Source organism: Neofelis nebulosa, chromosome 8, assembly GCF_028018385.1.
Source record: "Neofelis nebulosa isolate mNeoNeb1 chromosome 8, mNeoNeb1.pri, whole genome shotgun sequence".
NCBI classification, from domain to species: domain Eukaryota; kingdom Metazoa; phylum Chordata; class Mammalia; order Carnivora; family Felidae; genus Neofelis; species Neofelis nebulosa.
In genome coordinates this window covers 66640439-66660469 of record NC_080789.1, presented here as the reverse complement: position 1 = coordinate 66660469, position 20031 = coordinate 66640439, and the positions used below count along the sequence as shown (strand labels likewise).

Sequence of the window (20031 nt, the reverse complement as noted above, 5' to 3'; positions counted from 1 at the left end):
GACTGCCCTCCTCCCTTAAACACAATCACAGTCTACCCCAAACTCGGAGGCTCACCCCACAGCCCCTCTGCGAAAACCTCCCCCAGTCCCTCCCCCAATACGTGCCTTTCCCCGGGTCCCAGCAAGCCTGGCACTCGCTTCGGGTGGAGGAAGGCGGTGAGGGTGGGAGCCTTGAGCCCCTCATCTCCTCCCCGATTTCTCAGTCCAGCCCCAATGGCCTCAGGCTCGCCTCCAAACACTATCGAGCCTCCCCATCTCGCGCTTCTGTGCCCCCAACAAAAAACCCTCACTCTCGGGAGCCGCGCGGAGTCTTCACTCTCCCCCCCCCCCCCCCCCCCGAGACCCGAGCGCCCAGCGCCGCCGCTCCCCCCCACCGCTCCTCCGCGCGGGCTCACCTGCCTGCCGGGCTCCGCGCCTCCCCCGGGCCCCCGCCCCGCCACCGCCGCGGGCTCCGGCCGGGCGGCCGGCCGTCCCGCGGTCCTGCTCCGTGCCCGCGCGTCCCGGCCGTCCCTCCCGCTGTCCGCAGTCCGCCCGGCCCGCGCCCCCTCCTAGCTGGCCAGCGCAGCCGCCCTCTACCCCGGATCCAGAAGTCCCCTCCCCGCCGGCTCCCGGACTCCCCGCCTTAAAGGCACAAGCTCCTATTGTCTGGGCGCCCCCTCCCCCTCCGCCTCCCGAGACCCGCGCGGGGGCCCACTCCCCTTCCGAGGAGCCGGGTAGGGGTGGGGGAGCCCGAGCAGCGCCCCTCCCTCCGCGCGCCCCCTCCTCTCTCCGGCCGCTCCCTCCCCCAGTCCTGGGAAAACAAGTGGCTTCTGTTCTGGGATCAAGACCCTAGGGGAGGGGGCCGTCCCGCCCGCTGCCCCTTCCCTCCACCCCCTGGATGCCTCCTGCAGCGTTCTCCGCCCACCCTCACCCAGGGGTCCCCGGGAGCGCCAGCAAACCCACTATTTCTCAGCGATTGCCCACCGCCCCGCCCAGCCCCGCGCCAGGAGGGTCGGCTTCCTTCCGGCCGGGGTCCCTCGAGGCTGAACCTGCCCCCTGCGCCCACTCCTCGATCCTCCACCCTCCCTCCCCCAGCCCCCACCCTGCCATTCCCGCCCAGCCGCCGCGGCCCCGCTCCCTCCCGCGGGAACTCAGTTTAATAATTAATCAAGATTTCATTCCACCGGGCGCCAGGTGTGTGCGGCCTGCTTCCCCACAAGCCACTTGTTTCCTTCTTCCCCAACCCTCTGGGGCACCGGCCCGACGCGAACCTGCTGCACCCAGAGCCCAAGAGGGAGACTGAAGGCAGGGGCGCTCTCCCCGCGGCCCACTGCCCCACTCTCTCGGCAGCCCCTCCCTCGCACCTGACAACGGGCAGAGGCCCTCCCCCGGGCACCATTTACCCAAAGGGTTGTGCTTCCCTGCAGCGGGTGGGGGCGAAGAGGGGTGCATTGCTAGGTGCACGTACTGAGAAATTATTTGGGATTTTTATTTATTTCCCACGTTTTCTCGCACAAAGCATCAACCCAAGTTACCTGGGTGATGGGAAAATCACGTGGAAGCTGCTTTAACCCTTTAAGGGTTTGAAACATGCTATAGCCAGAAAGGGAAAGAGAGTTAATTCCCAGAATGTGGGTGAGTCTGACTTTGGAACGAGTGCCATTCATTGCTCCAGAGCTGGGAAGAGGGCAGCTTGCCTGGCTTCCCTTGGAAGCCTGGCTAGTGTTTCCCTCAACCACACCCATGGCTCCTTCTCCCGTAGGCAGCTCCTTCCCCACCCAGGGTCCCACCTCAGCTGGCTCTTCAGCGCCTCTACTACGCTGTAGACCTTCAAAGCCCAACTCTAGTCCTGCCAAATCCCCACTGGGGTTCCTGAACCCAGGATAGAACTTGAGGCAAGGAAGAGAGGGGAGGAATTAGGGAAATCTGTTTCCATCGCTCATCAGCCATATGTAATAGCAAACTATGTGCTTTGGTAAATCATCACTTACCCTCTTGGAGCCTCATCTAAAAAATGGGAATTTTTTTCAAGATTTTATTTTTAAGTAAATAAGTCAGAGAAAGAAAGATATATGATTTCATTCATATGTGGAAATTGAGAAAATAGATGAACATAAGGGAAAGGAAGGAAAAATAAGACAAAAACAGAGGGGGAGGCAAACTGTCAGAGACTCTTAAATACAGAGAACAAACAGGGGTGATGGTGGTGTGGGGGTGGGTTAACTGGGCGATGGGCATTAAGGAGGGCATTTGTTGGGATGAGCACTGGGTGTCATACATAAGAGATGAATCACTGGGTTCTATCCCTGAGGCCAAGACCACACTGTATGTTAACTAACTTGAGAACAAAAAAAAAAAAAAGATTTTATTTATTTTTTTAATTTTTTTCCAACGTTTTTTATTTATTTTTGGGACAGAGAGAGACAGAGCATGAACGGGGGAGGGGCAGAGAGAGAGGGAGACACAGAATCGGAAACAGGCTCCAGGCTCCGAGCCATCAGCCCAGAGCCCGACGTGGGGCTCGAACTCACGGACCGCGAGATCGTGACCTGAGCCGAAGTCGGCCGCTTAACCGACTGAGCCACCCAGGCGCCCCTAAAAAAAAAAGATTCTATTTTTAAGTAATCTCCACACCCAAAGTGGGGCTCAAACTTACAACCCCCGAGATCAAGAGTCACACTCTCTACCCACTGAGCCAGGCAGGCACCCCTAAAATGGGAATTTTAAAAGATTCTACTAAAATAAAATAGAAAACATAAAATAGGGATAAAATGATCTGCCTTGTCTTTCTTACAGGATTTTAAAGCTCACACAGAAAAATGTTTGAAAATGGGAAATGAAAATGAGAAAGGTTACAGATTATTCTGCCGTGGACGATTCTCGGTTATACAGGCCTGGCCTATTATTTGACCTTTGGGGCCTCTTTGCTTGACTTCTCCCTTCAAGTAGCCACTGTTCTCACCACTATCAAAATTTCCTCTCCACCCTTAAGCCAGTATCTGCCATTTACCTCTTAGAATAATACGTTCATGGGCCATATGGGGAAAATCCAAAACACAATTGAGAAAAAAATAAAATTTTGAAATTTATGTGCATCTATGTGCATTATAACGTTATTTTTTTGGAACTGAAGGCTTTGTCCTTCATCGTCTTTTGGAATGAAAAAAAAATTTGACACCAACCAAGTCAGCTGGAAAAATGTGCCAAGGGGCCATCTCTGGGTGCTTTCAGTCACACAGGCCTCCCCTACCCTTGTGTATGGCCGGGTGTTAGTCTGGCCTCCCGAGTTCTACTGCCGGTTGCTGGAGGGCAGAGGTACCATCAGCCCTTTTCTTTGCTCCTCCTCACCATCAGCACCTTACACAGAGGACCTCTTCGAGCACTATAGACTGGCCCTGAAAAATGATTCCGGTCTCTTGTTCCATGGATAGGAAACGTGAGCTAGGGTGAGACACATGGGAAACACTCAATTATTGAATTTTTTTTTATTAAATTTTTTGTTCAACGTTTATTCATTTTTGGGACAGAGAGAGACAGAGCATGAATGGGGGAGGGGCAGAGAGAGAGGGAGACACAGAATCAGAAACAGGATCGAGGCTCCGAGCCATCGGCCCAGAGCCTGACGCGGGGCTCGAACTCACGGACCGCGAGATCGTGACCTGGCTGAAGTCGGACGCTTAACCGACTGCGCCACCCAGGTGCCCCTCAATTATTGAACTTTTAAATGTAGAGGACATTAGAGCAGGAAGGGGTCATCAAGATGGTCAATTTCAGCTGCTATCCTTTTGGTAATTTTAATAGCAAGCACTTGGTTAGCATTTACTGTGTGCCAAGTTTTCTTCAAAGCCCTTAACACAAAATAATTAGTCTAATCCTGATGCTATTATTGTCATGTTCATCTTAGACATGGGAAAAATCGAGGCACAGAGAGGTCCAACAATGGAGTCTCTGAGACAGTGGTTCTCAGACTTACACTGAGCCCCTACCCTAGAAGAAATGATACTCTTAGCAGAACACGATGAAATAGTAACATATTAAAATAACAGAAAAAATAAATAAAATAACTAAATCACGATTTTGTGCCATTGCCAGATCTGACAGAGTCTAGAATCACAGACACCAAAGACGTAGGGGGGGAAATATTGGAAAAGTCTTAACGTAGAGGAAATTCTACCAATTTTTTTTTCTTTGAACTGGGACAAGATGGCTCTTACTGAATTTTCATGACAGGATACCTTGCTCCAGCTTACAGAATATCAGCCCCGCTGAGCCCAGTTTGAGAACCGCTACAAGTAAAATATTCAGAAAGGACCTCCTCGTCACAGGATAGAAAATAAACATCAAGTCAGGAATTAATTGAAAGGTCTTCACCCTGACAATGAAAAGAAAAAAGGAGCCAAGGCAGCTGGCATGAACTGTTTCTATTTCTCCAAGTCTAGCTTGGTCTCAATGACCTTGGTTTTTCTAATACAGACCACACTCACGGTGATGTAGTCACACCTCTCATTTTCAGGAAGGAGAAATTCCCACAAGGAGAGTGTATCACATGTAAATGCAAGTTTCATATACCCCTAAGTGTATCTGGACAACACTCTATAAATATCCTGTGTTGAAAACATCCTGTAACAAAACTAATGGATGGGCTTGAGTCCCCTGAGTCTTCCCAGAGGCTAAGTGAATCTCTGCCTACTCCCTTTTACAAAGCAAGGATTCCTTTTACAGTGCAAATAACCATTCCCTAACTTCTCTGTCTTAAACATCAGATTTCTGCCCATTACATTTTCTGAAAGTAAGAAAGATGTGCAAAGAGAACCCACGTTCGTTCAATGCAGCATATATACCCTGCCCACCTCACCACCCCTAATGAGACTGCAGCACCCCAAAGATTTTGGCTTCCTCTAGGTCCCAGGGTTGGAGGAGGCCTTGGCCCCCACCCGTCCCACAACAACTGCCACCCACAGGAATGAAATGATTGACCATAAGCTCCCAAGGGATACAAACTTCCCTTGCCTATTCCTTAGCTCCCCACCATTCATTTATTCATCCATCCTTTACACAAATCTGTACTGAGAGACTTCTATGGCCAGATAGGGCTCTGTTAATAGGCACTAAGGGTATAGTAGTTGAACTCGGCAGACTGGCTCTCTGTTCTTATGGAGTTGACTTCTAGTGGGAAGGGACAAGAAACCAGTGAACAGATGACAAGGTAGTTGATGGTGATAAGTTGCCATGATCACAATTAGTAGTGGGGATGGATAGGAAGTGACCAGAGGAGAAACCCAGGCTGGATTGTCCAGGGGCCTCCCTGAGGAAGTGACGTTCACGGAGACCTGAATGGCAAGGAATCAGCCATGCAAAGAATCTGGGTGAAGAGCGTTCCAAGCAGAGGGAACAACTCGTGCAAAAGTCCTAAGGCAATAGCAAGTTCACTGTGTTCAAGAAACAGAAAGAAAGTCAGCGAGGCCGAAGCCCAGTGTGTTGGAAGAGAGTACAGAGTGAGGTCAGAGAAGGAGACATGCCTTAGCTAGTACAGAAGCTCACAGGCCGGGGTAAGGAGTTTGGATTATATTCAAAGTGTAATGAGAAGCCTTTGGAAGATGTTAGGCTCGGAAGCGGCATGATCTGATTTATGGTTTTAAAAGATCGTTGGCTGCTAGGTACAGAATAAATCAAGGGATCAAGAGATGCAAGGGAAACCACTTAAGAAGCTATCATAGTGGCACAGGGAGAAACGGCAGTGGCTTGGACAAGGATGGCAATAGAGGGCTGTTGAGAAATGCTTTGGAGTTGGAGTACCGAAGCCAGCCTTGGTTCCCTGTGTGTGGTTTATTCATATCAACAACCGAAAAATATCTATTGAGCACCTACCATATGCCAGGCACAGTGCCAGGAACTGGACGTTACAGTCCAGAGGAGAAGACAAACCTACCTCCTCCTGCCCTATTGCCATAGAAAGCTCTAGGCTGGGAAGCTACTGCCCATCCCCAACCCTGCCCCATTTTCAGGGCCAGAGGCACCCCACCCCTGCACTCTACTCCAGTGCTGAGCTGGGGTTGATGGGGTGGGGGGAGTGTTTACAGTTGGAGAATTGATGCCATAAAAAAGAGTCCAAAGTTCTCCCAAGATCTCAGAACAAAGACCAGGGGAGCCCAAAGCCCCAACAGTGTGGAGAGGGTGCAGCCAGGGTCACAAAGACAAGAGAAACCTGTTGGTACCCACACTACTGCTCCTTCTTTTCTGGGTCCCCAGAGCCCAGCCTGCAGGAGCCCTAACCAAGCCTGACTGCCTCAGCCTTCTCCACCATTCCTAGTAATTCTGCTGCCCCAATAACCTCTTGCTCCCTTCGTAGATTTCTGAGTCTCATGTGCCCTCTGGTGGCAGATTTCTGACACTGCATTCCCATGGTTAATCGCCCCAGGTTTTCACTACTTAATCTACGGTCTTCTCCTCTGGCTCCCTGCTCCCTGCGGGGCAGTATGGGAAATCCTGGGAAGGGCTGGGAATGTCACTGCATTAAAGCAAAGGGTCATATCAGTTTCTGAGGCACGAGCCAGCTCTCCATCTGCGACCAGATTTGTCTTTTGTTTGTAAACTGAATAAACTATTTTTGAGCATCTACTTGCTGTGAGCTGATCCCAGGCACCAGCCTGTATGAAGCTGACCCAAGCTCAGATGATCAGGCACTCCAACCAAGGGCTTTGAGTCTGGAGCTGGTGAAGTGAAGAAGCTAGAGCAGTTTAGAATTTATTCTGCTGTCGACGATGGTGTGCCCAGTGACAGTGGCAAGAACCTCCAAAACCAAACCCTTCCATGGTTCCTGCTGCCTAATTTCCCTTTGTTCCTGCATGTTTTTAAAGACTGGTTAGTACTCTGGCCTTTCCGTCAATTCCATGGAAAAGTTATTCCTTACCCCTCCAATGAATGTCTCTTCCCACATTAACTGGAGTTGGTTTCTGGTTTTGTAACCAAGAAGACACCTGGTACATTGGACAATTGATCAAGCCTCCCTGAGCCTTGGTTTCCTCCTCGGTAAAAAAGGATGATAACAATGGCTTCCATATGCAAGGCTGTTTTGTTACGTGTGTTAGTTACCTAGTGCTACATAACAAATTGCCACACATTTGCCATCTTAAAACAACACACATTTATTATCTCATAGGTTCTGTAGATCAGGAGGCTGGGCATGTCTAAGCTGGATGCTCTAGGCTTCAAGACCTCACAAAGATGCCAGGGCTGCACTCTCATCTGAGGCTCGAATGAGAAAGAACTCAACTCCAAATTCAGGTGGCTGTTGGCAGGATCCAGTTCCTTCAGGTTGCTGAACGGGCCACATGGGCCTCTCCAACATGGCAGCTTGCTTCATCAAAGCCAGGAAAGGATAGAGTCTGCTAGCAAGATGGAAGTCATATACATCTCCAAAGGCAAGGAAATTTAAAAAAAAAAATGAACTATTGGGACCTCAAGATAAAAAGCTTCTGCACTGCAAAGGAAACAATCAACAAAACTAAAAGGCAACCGATGGAATGGGAGAAGATGTTTGCAAACGACATATCAGATAAAGGGTTAGTATCCAAAATCTATAGAGAACTTACCAAACTCAACACCCGAAAAACAAACAATCCAGTGAAGAAATGGGCATAAGACATGAATAGTCACTTTTCCCAAGTAACATCCAGATGGCCAACAGACACATGAAATGATGCTCAACGTCACTCATCATCAGGGAAATACAAATCAAAGCCACACTGAGATACCACCTCACACCAGCCAGAGTGGCTGAAATGAACAAATCAGGAAACTATAGATGCTGGCGAGGATGTGAAGAAACGGGAACCCTCTTGCATTGCTGGTGGCAATCCCAACTGGTGCAGCCGCTCTGGAAAACAGTGTGGAGGTTCCTCAAAAAGTTAAAAATAGACCTACCCTATGACCCAGCAATGGCACTGCTAGGAATTTACCCAAGGGATACGGGAGTGCTGATGCATAGAGGCACATGTTTATAGCATTGCTTTCAACAATAGCCAAATTATGGAAAGAGCCTAAATGTCCATCAACGGATGAATGGATAAAGAAGATGTGGTATATATATACAATGGAATACTACTTGGCACTAAGAAAGAATAAAATCATGCCATTTGCAGCAACATGGATGGAACCAGAGGGTATTATGCTACGTGAAAGAAGTCAGAGAAAGATATCTCATGTCTTCACTCACATGTGGATCTTGAGAAACTGAACAGAAGACCATGGGGGAAGGGAAGGCGGGAAAAAAGTTACAGAGAGGGAGGGAGGCAAACCATAAGAGACTCTTAATACAGAGAACAAACTGAGGGTTGATGGGGGATGGGGGAGAGGAAAAAGTGCATGGTGGGCATTGAGGAGGGCACTTATTAGGATGAATACTGGGTGTTGTATGTAAGCTAACGTGATAATAAATTATATTTTAAAAATAAATTTTAAAAAAGATGGAAGTTATAATCTCTGGCAGCTAATTACAAAAGCCATCCCATCACTTTTGCTGTGTTCTACAAACTGAAGCAAATCACTAAGCCAGCCCATACACAAGAGAAGGGGATTATCCAAGGTCATGAATACCAGAAGATGGGGATCATATAGGGGCCATCTTGGAATCATCCTGCCACAATGATGTAGCTATTAGTCACCATTCAAGGCTTGTTCAAAATCCCACTTCCTTCTCGAGGGCTTTTCAAGTCCCTCCTCAGCCCAAACCCATCAACAATTAATTTAAGTTCCCTTCTTACAAGTGGAGAAACTTGAAGATGTACTGGGTATTTGATGGAATTATTTTTAATTGTGTTAGGAAGCATAATGTTATTTTGGCGCTATAAGAAAATGTCATTTTGGGGGCACCTGGCTGGCTCAGTCAGTGGAGCATATGACTCTTAATCTCAGGGTCATGAGTTCAAGCCCCACGTTGGGCATGGAGCCTACTTTTAAAAAAATGCTCGGGGTGCCTGGGTGGCTCAGTCGATTAAGCACCTGGCCCTTGATTTCCACTCAGGTCATGATCTCACAGTGTGTGGGATTAAGTCCTACACCAGGCTCCTCACTGACAGCATGGAGCTTGCTTAGTATTCTTTCTCTCCCTCTCTCTCTCTGCCTATCCCCCACTCAAGCTCGTGCTGTCTCTCTCTCTCTCTCAAAATAAATAAACATTTTTTAAATGTTATTTTTAAAAAATACTACTGAAGTATTTGGAGGTGGAATATCATGATGCCCACACTTTTCCTTAAAACTTTTTAGAGTATTGGGGCGCCTGGGTGGCTCAGTCGGTTGAGCATCCGACTTCGGCTCAGGTCATGATATTCCAGTTTGTGAGTTTGAGCCCCACGTCGGGCTCTGTGCTGACAGCTCAGAGCCTGGAGCCTGCTTCAGATTCTGTGTCCCCCTCTCTCTCCGCCCCACCCCTGCTTGTGCTCTGTTTCTTTCTGTCTTTCAGAAATGAATAAACATTAAAAAAAATAATAATAAAAAAACTTTTTAGAGTATTAAGGAGAGTCAGAAGGTCATTTTCCCTTTGTTTCCCAATCTCTCTGACTAAGTTAATTACTGGAAGGAAAAAAAAAAAAAAAGCTGGAAAGAATTGCTTTGGCCTTTGCCAAAAATGGTCCAGAAATCCAGCTTTATATATGTGTATAAAAGGTGAGAATATATTTAATGATATAATATTTTAATGGAATAATATTTAGCAAATATCAAACTTCCTCATCTCATATATACTCACAGATATATACAAATTCACTAAAATTCTTCCATCGCTCCCTGGGGCACCTGGGTGGCTCAGTTAGGCGTCTGACCCCTCTTTTGGGCTCAGGTCATGATCTCATGGTTCATGAGTTCAAGCCCACATCGGGCTCTTCTCTGACAGCATAGAGCCTACTTGGGATTCTCTCTCTCCCTCTCTCTGTGCCCCTCCCCTTGCTTGTACTCACTCTCTCTCTCTCTCTTTCTCTCAAAATTTATTCAAAATGAATAAACATTAAGGTAATATCTTCTATGATTAAGAAAAATGCCACAAACACCACCCTAACCAAATGACCAAATTTAACACCACCAAACATGAGACGAACTGACATCATATACCCCCAATGGATGCACTGAGAAGGACACAATGTCACCCAAGGTAGTATTGCTACCAAAAATGTTGAGGGGCACCTGGGTGACTTAGTCGGCTGAGCATCTGACTCTTGATTTCGACTCAGGTCATGATCCCAAGGTCGTGGGACCAAGCCCCACATTGGGCTCCACACTGTGCATGGAGCCTACTTAAGATTCTCTGTCTGTCTGTCTGTCTGTCTGTCTCTGTCTTCCCCTCTCCCATGTGCACATTTTCTCTCTCTCTTTCTCAAAAAAACAAAACAAAACAAAACAAAGTTTAAACTGGATCTGACCACAAGGAAACAAATGGAGGTATATTTCTAAAACAATTGGCCTGTTCTATTCAAAAATATCAATGTTATAGAAGGAAAAAAAACAGCTAGGAAACTGTCACAGTTTTAAGGAAACTAAAGAGACATAACTAATCTGCATCCCAGATTTTTTTTTTTTTTTAAGTCCTCAGGATATTGTTGGGACAATTGGGAAATTTTGAAATGGACTATATATTAGATAGTATCGTAACAATGTTAAATTTCCTGAGTTTGATAATGTTTTGAGGTTATGGAGAAATATCTGCTCTTGGTAAGTACGTGATGAAGTATTTAGGAATGAAGTTGACGTCTGCAAGCAGCTCTCAGGATGGTTTAGCAAAAACACATAACCAGTGTGGGGAAGTGTTAATTAGCGAGTATAGACGAAATTGGATTATTCTCGCAACTTTAAACCTGCAGAAAGTTTAAAAATCTTCCAAGATAAACATTTGGGGAAACACTACTTCAGAGTTTTCATGCCCAGTGGGAAAATACTCCAAATGAGAAAAGTGACAATGCCCCCGTGTTTCCTCTAGGGGCGCCTGGGTGGCTCAGTCGGTGAAGCATCTGACTTCAACTCAGGTCAGGATCTTGTGGTTCACAAGTGTGAGCCCTGCGTGGAGCTCTGGGCTGACAGCTCAGAGCCTGGAGCGTCCTTCAGATTCTGTGTCTCCCTCTCTCTCCCTCTCTGCCCCTCCCCTGCTCACGCTCTGTCTCTGTCAAAAATAAACAAACATTTAAAAAAATTTAAAGGTCTCCCCCCAGAGGTAGGGTTGGGGGGTGTGCAACGGGGAATATTTACACAATAGGCGTGCTGGGTGCTGGCAGAGCAGGGGCACTGAAAAATATTTATTTAGAGATAAAGTTGGTATTTGTCATTTTCCTCTAAACACGAGATCTGTCATGGAAATTTTCAGAACTTTGTTAGACTTATTTATTTATTTCTTTTTTTTACAGTTGAATTGTTTGTTGACTTGCTTTTCACTGCACAAGGATCGTCACCATCTTTTTCATGCTTAGAGCATCTTAATGTGCCCACACACCCACCAAGGCAAACAGCCTGTGAGCTGGGAGGCAGGGAAACCAGGAAGGCATTCAAGGGGACTGAAAAATTGCAGAGAAGTCCTTTGGAATTGGGGAGCAAGATACGCAGAGAGCCCAAGTCTGGGAGTCCAGGGATAAAGCTAGCTGCAATGAGAATGGCAACTTTATACCCCAGTCTCTCCTGGACTGTTTCACAGTTCGTGCATTGTCATTGTTTATTTTCTTTTTGTTCCTCCTTAAATAATATTAGGTAAAGTTTTTTGTTTGCTTAAAACAAATGTGAGCCTCTCTCAGTTATGTTGAGAAGAACCAGGGGAGTATGTTCCCACTGGCCCCCTTGGCCAATGTGTTCTGTGGAAAATTGATTTGCCCTTCCCCTCCTTTCTTCCCTTCACTCTTCCTGCACTTTCCCTTCTCTGTCTTACCGCGCCCCACACACCCCCACCCCAAGGTGGTGATGAATGAACTCATCAGTTTGGGCTGTGTTAAGGAAACCTGGATTCCAATCAATTAGGACGTGACATGGACAAATCTCAAGATGTATTCTTCCTCTCAACAAATATTCATTAATGCCTACTAGGTGGCAGGCACAATTATACGTACTGGGGATACAGTGTAAGTCAAGAAGACGCACAAGGTTTCTGCCCTCCGGCAACCTGCGTTCTAATTCAGGGGAGCAGATAGTAAGAGAAATGAATAAGAAAATTATATATCACGAAAAGGGTATTGCAGAATATAGCTGTGTAGTGTATGAACCCAACTATGTGACATTCTGGAAAAAGTCCAGAACCCAACTATGTGACATTCTGGAAAACTATGGAGACTGTAAAAAAACTCAGTGACTGCCAAGGGTTTGGGGGGAGAGAAGGACTGATAGGCAGAGCACTGAGGATTTTTAAGGCAATGAAACTATTCTGTATGAGGGGCGCCTGGGTGGCGCAGTCGGTTAAGCGTCCGACTTCAGCCAGGTCACGATCTTGCGGTCCGTGAGTTCGAGCCCCGCATCAGGCTCTGGGCTGATGGCTCGGAGCCTGGAGCCTGTTTCCGATTCTGTGTCTCCCTCTCTCTGCCCCTCCCCATTCATGCTCTGTCTCTCTCTGTCCCAAAAATAAATAAAAAAGCGTTGGAAAAAAAAAAAAAGAAACTATTCTGTATGATATTATATGAGTGCACACAAGTCATCATACACACGTCAAAACCCATAGAACGTGCAACACCAAGAGTGAATCCTAGTGGAGACGACAGACTTGGGGTGATAATGATGCATCGAAATCAGACTCCATCAATTTTAATAAATGTACCACTCTGATGGAGGATTTTTTTTTAACATTTTATTTTCATGTAATCTCTACACCCAACGTGGGGCCTGAACCCACAACCCCGACGTCGAGAGTCACACGCTCCACCAACTGAGCCAGCCAGGGCCCTGTATATATACATATATGCGCATACATATAAACAGATATGTGTACATAGACACACATATGTGTACATATGTACACACATATACACACACACACATACACATACACATATAGGCAAATACCCATACCTCCATCGTATAGATGAGAAAACTGAGTCTCAGAGAGAGCTTCCTTTTTCACCCTGTCTAAAGTAGTTGCCTCCGGGTACTTTTTATCACAGGTTCATTTCCCACAACGTACTTTTAAAAAAACAGACTTTATTTTTTAGAGCAGTTTGAGGTCTACGGCAAATCAAGCAAATCAAATGGGAAGTACAGAGAGTCCTCATATACCCCTGTCCCTACAAATCTTAAAAAATATATCCTCCACCAGAGTGGTATGTGTGTTGTGCATGTACCTTTTAAATTACTGTGTATCTTCCCGTTCGATAAGGTATGGAACATCATCTATAATTTACGGGTAAGGCAGCTCTGAAATGGCTCCCAATGATCCCTGCCTTCTGGGATTCAACTCTTGTGTAATCCCCACCCTCCGAGCATGGGCTGGATCTAGTGACTTGCTTCTAAGGAATAAAACGCAACAAGAGTGTTGAAAAGCCGCTTCCAAAATTAGGTTACAGGGGTGCCTGGGTGGCTCGGTTGGTTAAACCACCAACTCTTGATTTTGGCTCAGGTCATAATCTGGCGGCTGGTGGGTTTGGGCCGGGCCTGCATGGGGCTCTGTGCTGACAGTGCGGAGCCTGCTTGGCATTCCCTCTCTGCTCCTCCCCTGCTTGTGCTCTCTCTCTCTCTCTCTCTCTCTCTCGCTCTCTCAAATAAACAGATAAACTTTTTAAAAAGTTAGGTTACAAAAGACTACGATCTCTCTCTCCCTCAGCAGTAAGCTGCCATGATGTGTGTAAGCCCTATGTAGAGGTGTGCATGACATCCAGTTAACAGCAAGGACCTGAGATGAGATCTTACAGGATGCAACCACCAGATACAAGGATGTGTGATCCTTGACTGGATGCTGATTAGGAGATATCAGCTACAAAAGACATTTGGGGAGATTTGAATATTGACTGGAATTAGATAAAATGAAAATTAATGAAATGGAAAGGGAAACTGTTGATTGAAAAAATAGCAGGTTCTGGGGTGCCCGGGTGGCTCAGTCAGTTAAGGGTCTGACTTTGGCTCACGGTTCACGGGTTCGAGCCCCGCGTTGGGCTCTGTGCTGACAGCTCAGAACCTGGAGCCTGCTTTGGATTCTGTGTCTCCCTCTCAGAGAGTGAAAAACCCACCCCTGTTTGCACTGTGTCCTCTCTCTCTGTCTCTCAAAAAGGAGTAAACGTTAAAAAAATTTTTTTTAATAAAAAGAAAAAAAGCAGGCTCAAAACAGTATGTTCATGAGCACTAGATGGCTCAGTCGGTTAAGCATTGAACTCTTGATTTGGGCTCAGGTCGTGATCCCAGGGTTGTGGGAATGAGCCCCGAGTCGGGCTCTGCACTGATGAGCATGGAGCCTCCTTAAGATTCTCTCTCTCTCCCTCTCTCTCTCTCTCTCTCTCTGCCCCTCTCCCTAGCTAGCATTCTCTCTCTCAATTTCTAAAATAAACTTAAAAAAAAGATTCTCTCTCTCTTCCTCTCCCCCTCTCCCCCCATTCTCTTCTCTAAAAAAAGTTAAAAATTTAACATTTTTAAAAAATAGCATGTTCATTATGATCTCATTTTGCTAAACACACAGACATACTACACTTATTTGTGTGTGTGTATGTGTGTGTTGCATAAAAAAAGACACAGTCTACCCTGGAATCCAGTAATTCCATTTTTAGGTATATATATCCAAGAGCAATGAATTAATTCACAGTTTGTGAGATTGAGCCCTACATCGGGCTCTGTGCTGATAATGCAGAGCCTGCTTGGAATTCTCTGTCTCTCTCTCTCTCTCTCTCTCTCTACCTCCCTCTCTCTCTCTCAAAAATAAACAAACAAACATTTCTTTTAAAAAAAAAAAAAAGAAGAAAAAAACCAGAAAGATTACACCAACCAAAAGTATTAATGGTGGTAATTTCGGGGTGCTGGGAATGCCGTTTGGATTTATTTTGTTTTGTTGTTTCTCTGTATTTTTTTTTTATTTTCTACAATACATAAGTCCTACTTCTGTAATGATAAAAGGCTATTTTTTAACTGCATTCCAAATACACGATAATATTATTCATGCTGCCTCAGGGGAAAGTCAGGAGGCGTACTTGCTGCGTTATTCCTAAAAGAGAGAGGGGTGTGGCCGCACAAATCACAAAGGAATGAAGTACTAATCACTGTGGCATCAGGGTGTGGGGGACTTTTCAGGGGAAGTCCCCAGTGCTGAGCACGTGGGAGGTCGGAGTAGATCCCAGTATCCAGCCCACACGGTGTCATGGAAAGAACCCAGGAGGTAGAGTCTGAAAGATCTGGGTCCCACTCTGGATCAACCATTGACTGATGGTGGCCTACGGAAAGCCATTTAACCTCAGAAGTGGAAAGGCTAAGAGTTAGTCACAGGACATGAACTAAAACCCCGGCCATGACTCTGTGCAGGTCCTATCTCCTTCATGCTGCTTCCCTGCGCATGATATAGTCTTGCCCAAAAATAACAACTAACTTTTATGTAGCAATTCACGTGTTATGAAATACAGTCGTTCCTGTTGAATTCTCACAGAACCTCCTGTTAAGCAAGCACTGTTCTTTCCCCTTCGTAAGGATAAGAAAACTCCATTTCTGAGATAGTAAGACTTGCCCACAACTAGTAAGAGACAGAGCTAGCTAGGACTTGCCCTCTGATTTTCAGACTCCAAGCCCTGTGTTCTTTGCACCATGCCAGACAGCCTATCCAGGACTCTGACACCCAGCCGCACCTGTCCTCAGCCAGCACGTGTGCCCCACGGGCGGTGGCTCTGCATTCTCCGTTCTCAGCACGATGTCATTTCCCAGGGAGGGAGAGAGGGCTCTGCACATAGCATCCCTGAATGACCTAATACCCTTACTGGCGCTGACTCCAGGTCAAAGAAGGACCCAGACTCTTTCTGGCTCTGCGTTACCCCGAGGCATATAATGCTCTGATGCTGGGCAGCCACTGGGGTCAAGGGTCTTCCAGTCTCACTTCCCAATCTGGCTCCAGGGTGGCTGCCGGCTTCCTCTGCCCTCCTGATTCATGATGAAGGGCCACAAGTCTTTGCCAGCCATCTTCCCTCCTCCCCAGGAGGCTTCTCCCCAAGGTCTGAGTCTATACTTCCTCATCTCTACCCCGTTCCTCGCCTCTCCATAACACCCCCTTCCCTCGTGTCCCTTGGAGCTGGTGAAGAAGCAGTGAGAAGCAGAGAGAGGCAATGGTGGGCCCAAGGGGCAGAGGCTGTGAGCAGCTCACATTATGCTCTCTTCAATAATTCATTCCCAGGGAGGCTGCAGGCACCATGCCCTCATTCTGGGCCGGAGAGGGCTACTACGCTCAGATCCTTAAACTGAAAGTAATGGGAGTCTGGGGTGGGGCAGAGGGCTGGTGAGAGCCAGTGGACGGGTACTCTAGCCCACAACTGGCACCTCTCCCCCAACTCTTTGTCAGAGAGGGGGAGAGGGGCTCCGGCAGAGTGGGGAGGCGCCTGGGTGGCTCGGTCAGTTGAGTGTCCTGCTCTTGATTTCCACTCAGGTCATGATCTCACAGTTTGTGAGTTAGAGTCCCGTGACGGGCAACAGTGCAGAGCCTGCTTGGGATTCTCTCTCTTCTTCTCTCTCCCTCAAAATAAATAACTAAACTTGAAAGAAAGAAAGAAAGAAAGAAAGAAAGAAAGAAAGAAAGAAAGAAAGAAAGGAAGGAAGGAAGGAAGGAAGGAAGGAAGGAAGGAAGGAAGGAAGGAAGGAAGGAAGGAAGGAAGGAAGGAAGGAAGAAAGAAAGAAAGAAAGAAAGAAAGAAAGAAAGAAAGAAAGAAAGAAAGAAAGAAAGAAAGAAAGAAAGAAAGAAAAAGAGGAGCATCAGGAGGAACTGACTGGGTTGCTCAGTCAGTTAAGCATCCCACTCCAGCTTAGGTCATGATCTCACAGTTTATGAGTTCGAGCCCCGCATCGGGCTCTCCGCTGTCAGCACAGAGCCTGCTTTGGATCCTCTGTCCCCCTCTCTCTCTGCCCCTCCCCTGCTCATGCCCTCTCTCTATAAAATAAAGAAACATTTAGAGAGAGAGAGAGAGAGAGAGAGAGAGAGAGAGAGAGAGAGAGAGAGAGAGATTCTGATCTGGGCTGAGATCAGGGGTCTGGCAAGAGATAAAGGAACCCAGAAGCTTCAGTGGGCCAGAGGGGCAAAGAGAAAGGATCCAAACTCAGTGCTTCATCCCCACTCATTCCAACTCTACGTCCAGGATTAGCCTGTCCTCCCTTCACTCTGAGCCTTCTTCTTAAGGCCACTTTCAGCCTCTTGTCAATAGCCCCACCTCCTAAAGCCCAAGTCCCCTCTGTCCCAGACTTTTGGAAGCCCTGGGATGTTTCTGCTGCCCCTGCTTGGGGAACTCTTTCCCCAAAGAGCTCTGGTCACTTAGGCCAGGAATCTGAGTCAAACATCTCAGAACAGCCTCCCAGGGATTCCCACCCCCACTCATCTCTTTCCAACCCCAGCTTCCCTGGCTAACCTCTGATGTTTACAAAGCTCGCAAGCACGTGGGAGTGAGGGAAGGATTTGAACTGGCCCCTTGGGCAGTGCTGTGATTCAGAGTCCTAAAGCATTTAGGACTTGGCAAGAGGAGGAGAGAAAGCCAGTGGAGTCTAGACCAGCCCCCTTTCCCCAGGCCACCCTAGGGATCCTGCTGCTAATACCCCTTCCTCCACCTGGGGCAGCCCTACAGTTCTGCTCATGGCCCGGCCTCCTTCCGCCCTCCAGTTCACCCTGGGGAACTGGAATCACCAATCCATGCAATGCACTCAGGGGGAAACTGAGATCTAAGACTAAAATAAACACCTATCAAGCACCATATGCCCGGCCGAGACAGACTCTGGGCAGCAAGAGAATGAGAGCCAAGCTTCCCAGCCCTGTCACCTTCCCTCCTTCCCAAGTAGCAAAAGGAACCCCCAAATCCACAGCGCAGTCACACTGCCTGCACCAGGGCTGGCAAGAGTCGGGTCTTTATGCCGCAGCTGAGAGCTCAGTCCCTCCAGAGAGGCTCGGTGTGGGAAGGAAGGCACACTCTTGCTGGGCACTATCAGCAAGAAACTCTTCAGACATATTTATAGCAAATGCTGCGTCAGGGGATGGAGAGTAAAAGTGCCTAGACGCATCAAATATCACCATGGGTTCAGAGGCGGAGCCCAGAAAAAGAAGTCAGAGGTTGCAGCAAAAGGGATTGAGGTTTGATGTTGGAGGAACTTCCCCAGAGGAGTAGGCAGAATTGGCAGTGGGGATTCCCTGTGGCAGCTGCTTCCACAGAGCTTTCTCAGAAGAGAGGGGGAGACCCTTTTAGGTCTCAATAGAACAGATACAAAGGGTGGACATGGTGGTTTTTGTTCTCTGTCCCCATGATACACAGGTTTTCAAATGTCCGGGCCACGTTATGCCTTGCTGAGAGGAGGCAAGCGGTGATGGAAAGCCAGCTCAAGATCCGTAGGGCAAGTCCCTGGTGCAGAACGCGTCTGCACAAACACTAGCCAAAAGGGTTAGCAGAGGCCCTGCCAAATATCCTGAGGTCCTAAGGACCTGGGGGTCTGGGAGGTCACAGAATACTAAGCCAACCCCAGAGAGAAGAGATCAAGGCTGCCTGCAGAGCCCTGAGGGCCTGTGTGCTGGAGCTGAGGACCTGAAGGGCCCCTAAGGCATGGCTCCCAGGAGCGCATGCAGTCTAGAGTTCCCCTCTAGCAAGGTGCCAGATACAGTGAGGTCAAAGCCAGAGATGGGGGACCCAAGGAAGGCAGAGTGGGGAGCAAGAGGGTGTGCACCCTGGACAGGGCCCAAAGAGTGATAAGCCTGCTAGTCATCTCACACAGAGGGGGTGGAAGAGGACAGTTCTCGGAGCCTGCCGCCTGGGCTCCCAGCTCTAATTCTGAGGTTCCTACCTTCTCTCTGTGACAGAAGGGAGAGGGGTGTGGTCCAGCAGCTTGAGTGAAAGTGAGAAAAAGTGCAGAGTGTGGAGCTGTCCCGCTGCACCTCAGATTCCTCCTGATAGGTTCAGAGAGAAGTCATTGGTATTTCTATTTTAAAATAAGGGGAGGAGAGAGAGGTGGTGTTCTAGGCAGTAGGTTCTGGGAGAGTGGAGGGAGGGGGGGGAGGAATGGGGAAGCCAGGGACAATTGCTTGCCTTGGCCAGCACCCCCACCCCCCTTCTATGGAAACTTAAGCTGCCCCAAGGCCCAGAGGAGCTAGTCCATTAGCTGTGGTCTGGGGGGGAGTGGCGGGGGGTGGGGGGGACACACGACTTTCTCCCTTCAGGTCTTATTGCCAAATGGAAAGCAAAGCTCTGCTCATCTATTAAAGCCAAAAAACAAAACCTATAAAAACCTCCATGCACATTTTAATAACACACACACAATCTCTTTATCTCCTCTGAATAGTTGAAGCTGAGTGACTTGGGGGTAGGTGGGTGGTAGGAGATCCTTGGACCCATTGGACTAGACCACAGAGGGAGGGGAGAAGGTGCCCTCCCAAAGCACTTTCCAGGTTAAGTCCAGCCTGAGGAGGAGCTAGGGGTGGAAAGAGGAGAATTGGTTCTCCCCAATTTAGCTCCTTCTGAAATGGGGACAAGTAGAGGGTCAGCTGAACAGAGAGAGAGAGAGAGAGAAGTCTTCCAAGATCCCCAGGGGATGGGAGGATTGGGGGAGGGGCTCCAGGACCCCCCCCCCCCCCAGGGGAAGGGATGTAAAAGAAGGGCTGAGAAGGACGGTGGAGCCCCCTTGATCTTAAGGGTTCTGCTGAGGGGAAGTTAGGGACTCCTGTCACTCAGCATCAGCGTGGGTCTGTCTCGGAGAAGGGGTCGGCCTCCCCCTCCCCTTTAGCTGCAGTCTTTGGTGTGGAGAAGAGTCCAGCCTGGGGGTGTTGGGGGTGTGGAGGGACCAATGAGAGACCGATCCGCTTAGAAGGGTGCAAGAAGAGAGCTGGCTGGGGCTACACCCCTGCTCCCCCCTACCCCGCCAGAACTTGGGCTTGTCCTGTTTGACGTGCCCGCCGAA

At 48.1% G+C, this 20031-nt stretch overlaps 1 protein-coding gene across 2 annotated transcripts in view; it reads right to left on the bottom strand.

Moving 5' to 3' along the window:
* Positions 1-733, bottom strand: part of ADCY6 (adenylate cyclase 6) — a 41323-nt gene extending 40590 nt beyond the window's left edge. For both annotated transcript variants that reach the window (XM_058742948.1, XM_058742949.1), the window contains exon 1: positions 396-733. The gene's annotated coding sequence lies outside the window, so the exon portion shown is untranslated. The remainder of the gene's footprint in view (positions 1-395) is intronic.
* Between the last annotated feature and the right edge of the window lie 19298 nt (positions 734-20031).